Source organism: Triticum dicoccoides, chromosome 4B (genome assembly GCF_002162155.2).
Source record: "Triticum dicoccoides isolate Atlit2015 ecotype Zavitan chromosome 4B, WEW_v2.0, whole genome shotgun sequence".
NCBI classification, from domain to species: Eukaryota; Viridiplantae; Streptophyta; class Magnoliopsida; order Poales; family Poaceae; genus Triticum; species Triticum dicoccoides.
The window spans coordinates 464,637,649-464,654,926 of NC_041387.1; positions in this window are offsets into that span (position 1 = coordinate 464,637,649).

The following is a 17,278-nucleotide window of genomic DNA, read 5'->3' on the forward strand; positions in this document are numbered from 1 at the left end:
CTGAACTATGTCCGGCCTGAGTGGGAAGCAGGCGACAAAGGAATTCGTTACCCACCCACCACCCACTATGTCGCCACGATCGATGATTTAACCGACGTACTCAACTTTGACTTCGAAGACATCGACGGTATGGACGACGACGCAGGAGACATATAGGAGCCACCGCTCACAGGGCAATGGACAGCCACCTCTTTATATGATATATATATGGTGGACACTCTGAAAGAAAACAATGGCGATGAGGCAACGGGGGATAACCCCTCGAAGAAGAAAGCAAAATATGGGCGTCTCCGATGCCACTCCAAAACCTGCCACATCAATACCGGTCCCGGAGATGATCCGGATAGTACCGAAGAGGAACACAGTCCTGATTAGTCGACCATCAAGCAGGCCGTACAGGCCACGGTGGGATACTCGGAGAGGGACAACTATACATCCCCCTCCCAAAACAAGGTAAGCCTCGACAATGACGAATTCGGCGTGCCTGAAGACCCAGTGGAACAAGTTCGCTTTAGGCGACGACTCATAGCCATTGCAAAGAGTCTGCAAAGGAAGCAAGAGCAGCTTAAGGCCGAACATGATTTGCTAATAGAACGGTGGACCAAGATCCTGGCCACCGAGAAGTACGGACTCGACCGCCCTAACAAAGGGCACACGCGGCACAACTGGCTACCTCAACCTAACCAGGAAAATCAAAGGCACATAACCCGATGTCCGCACACCACTACGGTCCAAACCAGCAAGAAGGATACACGAAGAAGCAGCCTCAAGCCCCGGCGCAACGGTCATAAACGGCAAATCAGGGAAGCTAATATCAAGTTTAACAAATCCATGTCCGGTCAACGGACAAAGAACAGCCTAAGCCTATTCGGCCCAAGCCATGAACTCGGTCATCCGTGCGAAATCCACAGTACTCCCAAAAGAACGGCAAAACATACTAATAGAGAATGCCGGATCTCCAAAGTAAAGCAGCCGGGTGTGTGCCAGAAACATTGAGGGAAGGCGCTTAGTCAAAAGCCCCCCCCAGAGCACAACAGTACGACCGACCGACACCGATCATACAAACCACATCAATTCATTGCAAACCCCCAGACCCAACAGTCCAGGGGCTCCTTAAACAATAAAGCCCAAGCGGGCACGAAAATAGAACCTTCTACAAGGTATCAGGCACAAAGGCCAGTTTCATTGGCCCGCCGCCCGAACGGTTGTTTTCAAATAACCAAATAAGGCCGCGCCATCGGCGCGTTTCCCCTATATACGGTATCACACCGTATGCTAACATGATGAACCACGTTGGCTAGATTCCACATGGTAAATCGGCAGGCCAGCACAGGCAATACACTCACGCCTGCGTGCAGAGCCAAACCCCACCCTCAAAAGCGGAGATCATACAGCTGCCAGAGTAGCAAGTTGCGCATGCCTGTTAATATTTTGACACAACAACCAACTATCTGGATACCAACTGAGGAGTCCGGGCTACTTCTCAAATAGCATCTAGGGTCGCCAGGGTCCGGTCAAGAACCTTTGGACCAACCACAGGTGGACGTTTGGCGGCCTCCACGTACTTACATTCACAAACTAACTTTTATGCAGAACAGGTTTGGCGGCGTGAAGTCGGCTCGGACACATGAAGGACAGGACCATGCAGGTAGACGGCAGTTCGGATTCACCTTCGATCCATTCATAGCCCCCTCCAGTCCGGCTACCACAGGTTCCGCCAGAAAACCATTTCTTCTTCATAATCATAAATCGCATTCATATGCACAGACATATCATATTACTGCAATGCATAGACTTAACTAAACATGCACCGATCATCGTTCATCATCGACGCATCTTTGCCATAAAAATGGCAGCCACGGCTTGTGGTACGCCCGGTTATGCCAGGGGCTCCATAGTACGGCAATAAAGTCCGACCACCTTCCCGGTCGCTCGGCACCCCGAACTTATAACACTATATGCATCGGCTCCGAATCATGTCTTGGGTCATTGGTTGGGTTTGCCCGGCCCATGTTTTGGTACCTTACGTTCCATTCCGTTGGCTAAGGTAGCACTGGGAGAACTACTGCGATTGTGTCCCAGATCTGCCAGACGAGCACCTCAGTAGAGAAAGCCGAAAACCAACTGTCATGATGCGGCGAGAGCTGGTTAGCTGTTCGAGAGGTTACAAATTCCTCAAAGATTTATTCCGCATAACGCCACTATAAAATGCAGATTGCGACGGATCGGTCTATCGATCAGGCGCCAATAGAGTCCTTAGTCTGGCCTTCCAGACACTAGGGGCTGCGCCGACCATACCCGAGTTCCAATGGCTAAGTGAGAGTAGTAAAGCCCTATAGTCCAATTGCCTGGTTCGTGGTGAGAAACGCCTCCTCATAAGGACCCAACCATGGGATAAAGAGTGTTCAGAAATACCCGAACACCCCCGTACTCCTCACGTGGGGGCTGAAGCCGATGACTGGCCAACTCTCAGAATATACATACAATAAACAGCCGCAAAGGAAGAACATATGTTCAAAACCAAACAGGCAACATATAACAAAAGTGCCATTATCCCATATTACAAACGTTGGCAAAAATGCCCTCAGGGAAATATAATGTCTTTGGTGCACTTATCCGCCGCCAGGCGGGCACCCTTCATTACACCTTCATAATACAGTTCGGGCTTGCGATCCTCCTTACCCTCTGGTGGCCCCTCGGTTAGCAGCTTCTCTGCGTCAAGCTTCCCCCAATGCACTTTTGCATAGGCAAGAGCCATTCGCGCACCTTCTATACAGACTGATCGCTTGATAATATCAAGCCGAGGACAGGCGCCCACAGTCCGCTTGACAAGTCCGAAGAAACTGCTGGGAATTGGCTCTATAGGCCACAGCCGATGATCAAATCCTTCATGGCTAGTTCGGCTACCTGGTGCAGTTTGACCAGCTGCTTCAGCTGATTGATAAAAGGCACCGGATAGTTCGACGCTAGATACTATGACCAGAAGTTCCTCCCCGCAGACTCACCCTCCTCAGACCGGTAAAATTGGGCAGCATCTGATATACTATGAGGCAGATCCGCAAATGCCCCTGTAAAATTAAGAATTCAGCTTGCCGCTTAGAGTTCTCCGCATTATAACATCATAACGGCCATAGATACAACATGCCTTACCAGCCGCAACTTTTCGGGCCTCCTGCATGTCCCGCACAGCACCTCGGGCTTCTTCCCGAGCATCTTCCGCGGCTTGGAGAGCTTGGGCGAGTTCGGATGCTTTCCCTACTAGACTCTGCTCCAAGCTCTCACTTTTCGTCACAACATCCTGAAGCTCCCGCTCAGCTATGATGACCCTGGCCTCGTGTTTTTCACGCAGAGCCTGTTCGGCGGCAGCCTTCTCTTGGGCATCAGCCGCTGCCTTCTTCAATGCCTCATATTCGGCACTCGCTCCTAGGGCGTATAACACAAATACTTTTCAATAGGCACACTTATTGATTTGTGCCCCACGCAAGACAATGTTCAAACATACCTTGCCTCTCATCCAATTGCTTCTTCACACGGCCAAGTTCTTCTTCGGCCTGTTCTAGGCTCTCTCTCAGTTCGGACACTTCCGCATTATGAGCGGCCGTCCTCTCCGCAGACGCCTGTTTTCAAGAACATGGGTATAGATCATTAATAGTTCCCATTACAGCTGAGGATTTGATCCCCTGCCCGGCTCTCTTATTCTGGACAGTGTATCAGGGGCTACTCCTCATATCATACTAATTATTTTAAGGTTCCTTAGAAACCATACCTCAAAGGCCTTTATAAGGCCAAGACAGGACTCATTCAGCCCGCTTTCGGCAGCCTGAATCTTTCCAACCACCGCACCCATAAGGGTCCGATGTTCATCAACGATGGATGCGTTCTTTAACGCTGACAACAGACCGCCCGATAGATCAACGTGTGCTGAGGTGACCGGCGGAGTAGGCAAACCTCCCTCCATGGAGGATGACCATTTCCCTGATCCCGGAGCCTTAGAGGCCTCCAGAACTTTATCCGGCCCCGGATCTCTTTGAGACGACACCTCGGTGTCGCGCTCGGACTTCGGACAAGGAGTCCCTGGCGGTGTCTCGCTCGCCACCGCATTCGAGCTCAATGAATCCTCTAACGAGGATTGGCCGGCGGGAGACCTTGCCGGGCTATATGAGGTGTGGTGACAGTTAAAATTACTATACCCAAACAACCCTGGATACATAGGTGTATTCGGATTTCGGTTACTTACGATTTTCCCAGGGGCTGGGCCTCGGGACCCACTCCGAGCTGTTATCGGTGGCCGGGGTGGATGCCTCTAGAGGGGAACCTCACCCTCTCTTAGGCGACTCAGCCTCCAGGGACGGGGAAGCCGCACGTTTCTTTCCGCCTGCAGAGTGAGGCTCGTCCTCCTCTGCCTCCTCTTCGTCTTCAGAAGAAGGAGCGTCGCTGGAGCCGTCGGATTGGGCATCCGAAACCTTGCGATAATGGAGGCCCCTCCGGATCTTATTGACCTCCTTGGAGGCCTCCTTCTTTGGCGCCTTGTAAGGTGCAGGGACAAACATCTTCGTAAGAAGAGGTCCGGCCGGTTCCTCCGGCAGCAGGGACGGACATTGTATCCGCTCCACCCTTTTTATCCATCCCTAAAGCCACAATGAAGCATGGTCAAAATATCCCCCTCATGATATGCCAGTTGAAGCCTAGAGGGACAGGGCGTGGTTATAACTTACCGGGCTTGCAGAATGGGATGATTGATACCCCCGGTCCTCGGAAGAGTCCGGCCATGATTTGCTGGACTTGAAGAGCACCTTCTAGATATCCTCGTGGGAGGAATCGTAGAGCTCCTGGAGGGTTTGGTGCTCGGTTGGGTCGAATTCCCATAAAGTACAGGCTCAACGCTGGCAAGGGAGAACCAGGCGGACTAGCATCACCTGTACCACGCCAACAAGCTTGATGTCCTTGTCGACCATATTCCGAACACGCATCAGGAGCAGTGATAGCTCATCAGACGAGCACCAGTTCGGGCCCTTCTTGGGCCAGGACGTCAGCCGTAGTGGAGCTCTGAACCTGAACTCGGGAGCTGCTGCCCATTTTTCGCCGCGTGGTTCGGTGATATAAAACCACTGCTGCTGCCACTCCTTGACGGAGTCGTTAAAAGTGCCCTTCGGCCAAACAACCTTGGGCATCTTGCTCACCATGGTGCCGCCGCACTCGGCGTGCTCGCCACTCACCACCTTGGGCTTCACATTGAAAATCTTTAGCCAGAGGCCGACGTGAGGCGGAATCCGGAGGAAGGCCTCGCACATGACGATGAACGTCGAGATATTGAGAAAAGAGTTGGGGGAAAGATCGTGGAAATCGATCACGTAGTAATACATGACTCCCTGAGTGAATGGGTGGAGGGGAAACCCGAGCCCGCGGACAAAATGGGGAAGGAACATGACTTTCTCGTGAGGCTCTGGAGTAGGGACAACCTGTCCCACCGATGGGAGACGGTGGCCAATCTTCTTGGCCAAATACCGGCTTCTCGGAGTCTCTTGATATCCCTCTCCCGGATGGTAGAGGCCATCCATTTTGCCTCCTGCTCCAGATCCGGACATCTTGGAAAAACCTCTCTTCGGTGGAGAAGAAAGGCGCTCGGGCGTTGGGCTCGAGCAGAGGGGAGCGAGTTAGCGGAAGGAGAAGGCGTGGGTAAAAGAGGAAGATGCCCTATCTCTTTATAAGAGAAGGTAAAGAGCTTTTTGCGCCTCCCCACTTACCTGATAGAACCCGCTAGTCTCCCACTCGCCGCGATTAGCGGTACGGTTGGATTACCCATACCCGTATTAATGAGAATCCCGTGATGAAGGGACATGATCTCTGCTTCGGCAGGACGTGCCAATAAAACCGCCTTGCGACGCGAGGAGACGCCGGTTCGTGTTGGACCAGGCCACGATACAAAGGCACGACGTGCAAAAATTGCCAGCAGAACGGATTTATGCTAGGGTATGTGAAGATCATCTTGCAGAGCCGGACACGTTCTACGTGTTCGATAATAACCTTGGAGTATTCAGAGGAGGAACCCGCCTTGCAATGCCGAAGACAAGACTGCATGCCGGACTCATCGTCATTGAAGCCTGGTTCAGGGGCTACTAAGGGAGTCCTGGATAAGGGGGTATCCGGACAGCCGGACTATATTCATCGTCCGGACTATAGAAGCGTCAAGATACAAGACTCAATACTTTGGCTCGTGTCCAGATGGGACTCTCCTTTGCGTGGAAGACAAGCTTGGCGATCCGGATATTATATTTCCTTCCTTGTAACCGACTCCATGTAAACCCTAGCTCTCTTGTGTCTATATAAACCGGAGAGGATGGTCCTTAGAAGGCCAATCACATTTACAATCATACCATCATAGGCTAGCTCTTAGGGCTTAGCCTCTACAATCTTGTGGTAGATCTACTCTTGTATTCCACATATCTTCAATATTAATCAAGCAGGAAGTCGGGTTTTACGTCCATCGAGAGGGCCTGAACCTGGGTAAACATTGTGTCCCTTGCTTCCTGTTACCATCAGCCTAAGACGCACAGATCGGGACCCCCTACCCAAGATCCGCCGGTTTTGACACCAACAGTGCCCCCCTCCATAGTTACACACCTCGGTCATATTGTCGTAGTGCTTAGGAGAAGCCCGCCGGTAACTTCATCATCACCATCACCACACCATCGTGCTGACAAAATTCTCCCTCAGCCTCAACTGGATCAAGAGTACGAGGGACGTCCCCGAGCTGAAAGTGTGCTAATCACGGAAATGTCGTACGTTCGGTGCTAAGATCGGTCGGATCGTGAAGGCATACGACTACATCAACCACGTTGTCATAATGCTTCCACTTTCGGTCTACGAGGGTATGTGGACACACTCTCCCCTCTTGTTGCTATGCGTCACATAGATAGATCTTGCATGATCGTAGGATATTTTTTTGAAATTACCGCGTTCCCCAACAGTGGCATCCGAGCCAGGTCTATGCGTAGATGTTATATGCACTAGTAGAACACAAAGAGTTGTGGGCGATAATAGTCATACTGTTTACCAGCATGTCATACTTTGATTCGGCGGTATTGTTGGATGAAGCGGCTCAGACCGACATTACGCGTACGCTTACGCGAGAATGGTTCTACCGACGTGCTTCGCACGCAGGTGGCTAGTGAGTGTCTGTTTCTCCAACTTTAGTTGAATTGAGTGTGGCTATGCCCGGTCCTTGTTGAAGGTTAAAATGGCACAGTTGATGAAAAATGGTTGCGGTTTTGATACATAGGTAAGAACGGTTCTTGCTAAGCCATTGCAGCCACGTAAAACTTGCAACAACAAAGTAGAGGACGTCTAACTTGTTTTTGCAGGGCTTGCTGTGATGTGATATGGTCAAGCATGATGTGATATAAATTGTTGTATGAGATGATCATGTTTTGTAACAAAGTAATCGGCAACTGTCAGGAGCCATATGGTTGTCGTTTTATTGTATGCAATGCAATCTCCATGTAATTGTTTTACTTTATCACTAAGCGGTAGCGATAGTCGTAGTAACAATAGTTGGCGAGACAATGATGCTACGATGGATATCAAGGTGTCGTGCCAGTGACGTTGGAGATCATGACGATGCTTTGGTGATGGAGATCATGAGCACAAGATGATGATGGCCATATCATGTCACATATTTTGATTGCATGTGATGTTTATCCTTTATGCATCTTATTTTTCTTAGTTCGGTGGTAGCATTATAAGATGACCCCTTACTAAATTTGAAGGTATAAGTGTTCTCCCTGAGTATGCACCGTTGCTACAGTTCTTCATGCTGAGACACCACATGATGACCGGGTGTGATAAGCTCTACGTTCACATACAACGGGTGCAAGCCAGTTTTGTACACGCAGAATACTTGGGTTAAACTTGACGATCCTACCATATGCAGATATGGCCTCGGAACACTGAGACTGAAAGGTCGAACGTGAATCATATAGTAGATATGATCAACATAGTGATGTTCACCATTGAAAACTACTCCATCTCATGTGATGATCAGACATGGTTTAGTTGATTTGGATCACGTGATCACTTAGATGATTAGAGGGATGTTTATCTAAGTGGGATTTGTTAAGTAATATGATTAATTGAACTTTAATTTATCATGAACTTAGTCCTGATAGTATTTTGCAAATAATGTTGTAGATCAATAGCTCGCGTTGTTGCTTCCCTATGTTTTTATATATGTTCCTAGAGAAAACTAAGTTGAAAGATGATAGTAGCAATGATGCGGACTGGGTCCGTGATCTAAGGTTTATCCTCATTGATGCACAGGAAAATTATGTCCTTGATGCACCGCTAGGTGACAAACCTATTGCAGGAGCAGATGCAGACGTTATGAACGTTTGGCTAGCTCAATATGATGACTACTTGATAGTTTAGTGCACCATGCTTTACGACTTAGAATCGGAACTTCAAAGACATTTTGAACGTCATGGATTATATGAGATGTTCCAGGAGTTGATGTTAATATTTCAAGCAAATACCCGAGTTGAGAGATATGAAGTTCTATAGCTAAAAGATGGATGAGAATATCTCAAGCAGTGAGCATGTGCTCATATTGTCTGGGTACTACAATCACTTGAATCTAGTGGGAGTTAATCTTCCAGATAAAATAATGATTGACAGAGTTCTTTAGTCACCATCACCAAGTTACTGGAACTTCGTGATGAACTATAGTATGCAAGGGATGACAAAAACGATTCCGAGCTCTTCGTGATGCTGAAATCGACGAAGGTAGAAATCAAGAAAGAGCATCAAGTGTTGATGATTGACAAGACCACTAGTTTCAAGAAAAGGGCAAAGGGAAAGAAAGGGAACTTCACGTAGAATGGCAAGCAAGTTGTCACTCCCATGAAGAAGCCCAAAGCTGGACCAAAGCCTAAAACTGAGTGCTTCTACTGCAAAGGAAATGGTCACTGGAAGCGGAAATGCCCTGAATATTTGGTGGATAAGAAGGATGGCAAAGTGAACATGGTATATTTGATATACAAGTTATTGATGTACCTTACTAGTGTTTATAGTAGCCCCTGGGTATTTGATACTTGTTCGGTTGCTAAGATTAGTAACTCGAAACATGAGTTACAGAATAAAGAAAGACTAGTTGAGAGTGAAGTGACGATGTGTGTTGGAAGTGGTTCCAAGATTGATATGATCATCATCGCACACTCCCTATACTTTCGAGATTAGTGTTGAACCTAAATATATGTTATTTGGTGTTTGCGTTGAGCATAAATATGATTAGATCATGTTTATTGCGATACGATTATTCATCTAAGACAGAGAATAAATTGTTATTTTGTTTACATGAATAAAACCTTCTATGGTCGTACACCCAATATTGATGGTTTATTGAATCTTGATTGTAGTGATACACATAATCATAATATTGATGCCAAAAGATGTAAAGTTGATAATGATAGTGCAACATATTTGTGGCACTGCCATTTGGGTCATATCGGTGTAAAGCGCATGAAGAAACTCCATAAAGATGGATTTTTGGAATCACTTGATTGTGAATAATTTGATGCTTGCGAACCATGCCTTGTGGGCAAGATGACTAAAACTCCGTTCTCCGAAACAATAGAACGAGCTAGTGACTTATTGGAAATAATACATACCAATGTATGCGGTCCAATGACTGTTGATGCTCGTGGCGAGTATCATTATTTTCTTACCTACACAGATGATTCAAGCAGATATGGTTATATCTACTCAATGAAGCATAAGTGTGAAACATTTGAAAAGTTCAATAAATTTCAGAGTGAAGTGGAAAATCATCGTAACAAGAAAATAAAGTTTCTATGATTTGATCGTGGAGGAGAATATTTGAGTTACGAGTTTGGTCTTCATTTGAAACAATATGGGATAGTTTAACAATTAACGCCACTTGGAACACCACAGCGAAATGGTGTGTCCGAACGTCGTAACCGTACTTTATTGGATATGGTGTGATCTATGATGTCTCTTACTAGGTTACCACTACCATTTTGGGGTTATGCATTAGAGACAGCTACATTCACGTTAAATAGGGAACCTTCAAAATCCGTTGAGACGACGCCTTATGGAACTATGGTTTGGCAAGAAACCAAAGTTGTCGTTTCTTAAAGTTTGGGGCTGTGATGCTTATGTGAAAAAGCTTCAACATGATAAGCTCGAACCCAAATCGGAGAAGTGCGTCTTCATAGAATACCCAAAGGAAACTATTGGGTACACCTTCTATCACAAGTTCCGAAGGAAAGATATTCGTTGCTAAGAATGGATCCTTTCTAGAGAAGGAGTTTCTCTCGAAAGAAGTGAGTGGGAGGAAAATAGAACTTGATGAGGTAACGGTACCTTCTCCCAAATTGGAAAGTAGTTCATCACAGAAATCAGTTCTAGTGATTCCTACACCAATTAGTGAGGAAGCTAATGATGATGATCATGAAACTTCAGATCAAGTTACTACAGAACCTCGTACTTTTTCTAGAGTATGATCCGCACCAGAGTGGTACGGTAATCCTATTTTGGAAGTCATGTTACTAGACCATGATGAACCTACGAACTATGAGGAAGCGATGATGAGCCCAGATTCCATGAAATGGCTTGAGGTCATGAAATCTGAGATGGGATCCATGTATGAGAACAAAGTGTGGACTTTGGTGGACTTGCCCGATGGTCGGTAAGCCATATTAAATTAATGGATCTTCAAGAGGAAGACGGACACTGATAGTAGTGTTACTATCTACAAAGCTCGACTTGTCGCAAAAAGGTTTTCGACAAGTTCAAGGTGTTGACTACAATGAGATTTTCTCAACTGTAGTGATGCTTAAATCCGTCTGAATCATGTTAGCAGTTGGCATATTTTATGAAATCTGGCAAATGGATATCAAAACTACATTCCTTAAATGGATATTTCTTAAAGAAGAGTTTTATATGATACAACCAGAAGGTTTTATCGATCCAAAGGGTGCTAACAAAGTGTGCAAACTCTAGCGATCCATTTATGGACCGGTGCAAGCCTCTCAGAGTTGGAATTGATAGTATGATCAAATCATATGGTTTTATAAAGACTTTTGAAGAAGCCTGTATTTACAAGAAGTGAGTGGGAGCTCTGTAGCATTTCTTATATTATATGTGGATGACATATTGTTGATTGGAAATAATATAGAATTTCTAGATAGCATAAAGGGATACTTGAATAAGAGTTTTTCAATGAAAGACCTCGGTGAAGCTGCTTACATATAGGGCATCAAGATCTATAGAGATAGATCAAGACGCTTAATTGGACTTTCACAAAAACACATACCTTGATAAAGTTTTTGAAAAAGTTAAAAATGGATCATTCAAAGAAAGGGTTCTTGTGTGTGTTACAAGGTGTAAAGTTGAGTAAGACTCAAAGCCCGACCACGGAAGAAAATAGAAAGAGAATGAAAGTCATTACCTATGCCACAGTCATAGGTTCTATAAAGTATGTTGCGCTGTGTACCAGACCTATTCTGTACCTTGCCTTGAGTTTGGCAAGGGAGTACAATTTTGATCTAGGAGTAGATCATTGGACAACGGTCAAGATTATCCTTAGTGAGGACTAAGGAAGTATTTCTTGATTATGGAGGTGATAAAAGAGATTGTCGTAAAGAGTTACATCGATGCAAGCTTTTAGACCGATCGAGATGACTCTAAATCTCAATCTAGATACATATTGAAAGTGAGAGCAGTTAGCTAAAAGTAGCTCTGTGCAGAGCATTGTAGACATAGAATATTTGCAAAATACACACGGCTCTGAATGTGACAGACCCGTTGACTAAACTTCTCTCACGAGCAAAACATGATCACACCTTAGTACTCTTTGGGTGTTAATCACATAGCAATGTGAACTAGATTATTGACTCTACTAAACCCTTTGGGTGTTGGTCACATGACAATGTGAACTATGGGTGTTAATCACATAGATATGTGAATATTGGTGTTAAATCACATGGTGATGTGAACTAGATTATTGACTCTAGTGCAAGTGGGAGACTGAAGGAAATATGCCCTAGAGGCAATAATAAAGTTATTATTTATTTCCTTAATTCATTATAAATGTTTATTATTCATGCTAGAATTGTATTAGCCGAAAACTTAGTACACGTGTGATTACATAGACAAAACATATAGTCCCTAGTATGCCTCTACTTGACTAGTTCGTTAATCAAAGATGGTTATGTTTCCTAACCATAGACATGTGTTGTCATTTGATGAACGAGATCACATCATTAGGAGAATGATGTGATGGACATGACCCATCCGCTAGCTTAGCATTATGATCATGTTAGTTCCATTGCTACTGCTTTCTTCATGACTTATACATGTTCCTCAGACTATGAGATTATGCAACTCCCGAATATAGGAGGAACACTTTCTGTGCTACCAAACGTCACAACATAAAAGGGTGATTATAAAGGTGCTCTACAGGTGTCTCTGAAGGTGTTTGTTGGGTTGGCATAGATCAAGATTAGGATTTGTCACTCCATGTTTCGGAGAGGTATCTCTGGGCCCTCTCTGTAATACTCATCATTATAAGCCTTGCAAGCATTGTGACTAATGAGTTAGTTGCGGGATGAAGAATTACGGAACGAGTAAAGAGACTTGCCGGTAACGAGATTGAACTAGGTATGATGATACCGACAATCGAATCTCAGGCAAGTAACATACCGATAACAAAGGGAACAACATATGTTGTTATGCGGTTTGACCGATAAAGACCTTTGTAGAATATGTGGAAGCCAATATGAGCATCCAAGTTCCGCTATTGGTTATTGACCAGAGATATGTCTCGGTCATGTCTACATAGTTCTCGAACCCGTAGGGTCTGCACGCTTAACATTTGATGATAATTTGTATTATGAGTTTATGTGATTTGATGACCGAAGCTTGTTCGGAGTCCCGGATGAGATCATGGACATGACGAGGAGTATCGAAATGGTCGAGACATAAAGATTGATATATTGGAAGACTATATCTGGACATCGGAAAGGTTCCGAGTGATTGGGTATTTTTCGGAGTACCGGAGAGTTATGGGAATTCGTATTGGGCCTTAATGGGCCATACGGGAAAGGGGAGAAAGGCCTCAAGGGTGGCCGCGCCCCTTCCCCATGGACTGGTCCGAATTGGACTAGGGAAGGGGTCGGACCCCTTCCTTCCTTCTCCTTCTCCCTTCCCCTTTTCTTATTCCATGTGGGAGGTGGAATCCTACTCGGACTAGGGAGTCCTAGTAGGACTCCACACTTTGGGTGCGCCTGATATGTCTCCAACGTATCTACTTTTCCAAACACTTTTGCCCTTGTTTTGGACTCTAACTTGCATGATTTGAATGAAACTAACCCGGACTGACGCTGTTTTCAGCAGAACTGCCATGATGTTGTTTTATGTGTAGAAAAGAAAAGTTCTTGGAATGTCCTGGAAATCCACAGAGGCACTTTTCAGATTTAATAAGAATTTTTGGTGAAAGAATCAAGGTCAGGGGGCCCACAGGCTATCCATGAGACAGGGGGCGCGCCCCCTAGGGCGCGCCCTCCTATCTCGTGCCCCCCCGACCTCCTCCGACCTCAACTCCAACTCCATATACACCGTCTCGGGGAGAAAAAAAATCAAGGAGATAGTTTCATCGCGTTTCATGACACGGAGCCGCCGCCAAGCCCTAATCTCTCTCGGGAGGGCTGATCTGGAGTCTGTTCGGGGCTCCGGAGAGGGGGATTCATCGCCGTCGTCATCATCAACCATCCTCCATCACCAATTTCATGATGCTCACTGCCGTGCGTGAGTAATTCCATCGTAGGCTTGCTGGACGGTGATGGGTTGGATGAGATTTACCATGTAATCAAGTTAGTTTTGTTAGGGTTTGATCCCTAGTATCCACTATGTTCTGAGATTGATGTTGCTATGACTTTGCTATGCTTAATGCTTGTCACTAGGGCCGAGTGCCATGATTTCAGATCTGAACCTATTATGTTTTCATGAATATATGTGTATTCTTGATCCTATCTTGCAAGTCTATAGTCACCTATTATGTGTTATGATCCGACAACCCCGAAGTGACAATAATTGGAATACTTCTCGGTGATGACCGTAGTTTGAGGAGTTCATGTATTCACTATGTGTTAATTCTTTGGTCCGGTTCTCTATTAAAAGGAGGCCTTAATATCCCTTAGTTTCCGTAAGGACCCCGCTGCCACGGGAGGGTAGGACAAAAGATGTCATGCAAGTTCTTTTCCATAAGCACGTATGACTATTTACGGAATACATGCCTACATTACATTGATGAATTGGAGCTAGTTCTATATCACCCTATGTTATAACTATTGCATGAGGAATCGCATCCGGCATAATTATCCATCACTGATCCATTGCCTATGAGCTTTTCACATATTGTTCTTCGCTTATTTACTTTTCCGTTGCTACTGTTACAACTACTACAAAAACCCAAAAACATTTAGCTTTACTGTTGCTACCGTCAGCATTATTATCATACCACTTTTGCTACTAAACACTTTGCTGCAGATACTAAGTTATCCAGGTGTGGTTGAATTGACAACTCAACTGCTAATACTCAAGAATATTCTTTGGCTCCCCTTGTGTCGAATCAATAAATTTGGGTTGTACTTCACCCTCGAAAGCTATTGCGATCCCCTACACTTGTGGGTTATCAAGACTAATTTTTGGCGCCGTTGCCGGGGAGCATAACTCTATTCTCTGATTCACTTGGGATTTATATCTGTTGATCACTATGAAGAACTTGAAAGACGCTAAGACCAAGATCTATCCCTCAACTACGAGGGGAGGTAAGGAACTGCCATCTAGCTCTGCACTAGATTCTCCTTCTGTTATTAGTAAGCTTGCGACACCTAAGCCTACTACTGCTATGAATTCTGATATGTCGCATGTTATTGATGATGCCACTTCTGCTATGCATGATGAAACTACTTCTGTGCGTGATACTACTTTGCCATTAGGTGAATTTCTTGATGAACAACTTGCTAGAGTTAGGGGGAATGAAAATATTGAAGATGTTATTGATGATAGTGATGATGAACTTTCCCCCAATGATTATGTATTACCTATTGTTCCTAAGGGTTATGTTATGAATGAAAAAGTTGCTATGGAAATTCTTGCTTGCAATGATAGATCGGATCTTAAGAAATTATTAGCTAAATGGAAGCAGCAGTCTCTTAATGCTAGAATGAAACCCGAACCTGCTTTTGCTACTTCACCTATCTGTGTTACTGATAAGGATTATGAATTCTCTGTTGATCCTGATATTATTACTTTAGTTGAATCTGATCCTTTTTATGGCCTTGAATCTGAAACGGTTGTGGCACATCTTACCAAGTTGAATGATATAGCCACCCTATTTACTCATGATGAGAAATCTCGCTATTTATATATCCTTAAGATATTTCCGTTCTCATTAAACGGTGATGCTAAAACTTGGTATAATTCTCTTGCTCCTAGTTGTGTGCGTAGTCCCCAGGATATGATTTATTACTTCTCCGCTAAACATTTCCCTGCTCATAAGAAACAAGCTACCTTGCAGGAAATATATAATTTTGTGCAAATTAAAGAAGAGAGTCTCCCACAAGCTTGGGGGAGGCTTCTCCGGTTACTTTATGCTTTGCCTGATCATTCTCTTAAGAAAAATGAAATACTTGATATCTTTTATAATGGACTAACCGATGCTTCCAAGGACCACTTGGATAGTTGTGCTGGTTGTGTTTTCATGGAAAGAACAGTTGATGAAGCTGAAATACTATTGAATAATATGTTGATTAATGAAAAAAATTGGACTCTCCCCGAGCCAGTTCCTGAAGTAATTCCTGAACCAATTGAGCCAACTCCTGAGCCTATTCCTAAACCCACTCCGAAGAAGAGAGGTGTTTTATTTCTTAGTCTTGAAGATATGCAAGAGGCAAAGAAATCAATGAAAGAAAAATGTATTAAAGCTGAAGATGTTAAGAATTTACCTCCTATTGAAGAAATACATGGTCTTAATATACCGCCTATTGAAGAACCACATTGTCTTGATAACCCGACACAAGTAGTAAAGGTAAATTCTCTCTATAGATATGATAAAGTTGAAATACCCTCTACTAAGTTTCATAGCCCATGCTTAGATGAATTTGATGACTTTATGGCTAGACAAGAAAGTTTTAATGCTTATGTTGGTAGAGAGTTAAAGAATAATGCTTTCGAGATAGGACGCGTAGGTGATAATCTGGCTAGAGTTAAAGATGAACTTCACCGCGTTAGCAAATATGCTTCTATGGTTGCTACTCAAGCTGAGCAAGTACTCAAAGCTCAAAATGATTTGCTTGATGAATTGAATAATAAAAATGACTTTGCTATTAGAGTGACTACTAGAACTGGTAGAATGACTCAAGAACCTTTGTATCCTGAAGGCCACCCTAAGAGAATCGAGCAAGATTCTCAAAGAAATAATTTAGAGGCACCTAGTTCTTCTAAGAAGAAGAAAAAGAAATATGATAGAACCTTGCATGCTTCTAATGAACCTATTGTAGACACACGTGAGAATCCCAATGATATTTCTATTTCTGATGCTGAAACACAATCAGGTGATGAACATGAACCTAATGATAATGTTAATGATAATGTTCATGTTGATGCTCAACCTAGCAAAGATAATGATGTAGAGACTGAACCTGCTGTTGATCTTGATAACCCACAATCAAAGAATCGACGTTATGATAAGAGAGATTTTGTTGCTAGGAATCACGGTAAAGAAAGAGAACCGTTGGTTCAAAAACCTATGCCCTTTCCTCCTAAACCATCCAAGTCAAAGGATGATGAGGATTTTGAGCGCTTTGCTGAAATGATTAGACCTATTTTCTTATGTATGTGCTTAGCTGATATGCTTAAAGTAAATCCTTATGCTAAATATATGAAGGATATCATCACAAATAAAAGAAAGATACCGGAAGCTGAAATTTCCACCATGCTTGCTAATTACACTTTTAAGGGTGGAATGCCAAAGAAACTTGGAGATCTGGGTGTACCAACTATACCATGCTCTATTAAAAGAAACTATGTTAGAACTGGTTTATGTGATCTTGGAGCCGGTGTTAGTGTTATGCCTCTCTCTTTATATCGTAGACTTGAATTGAATAAGTTGACACCTACTGAAATATCTTTGCAAATGGCCGATAAATCAACTGCTGTACCTGTCGGTATTTGTGAGGATGTGCCTGTTGTAGTTGCAAAT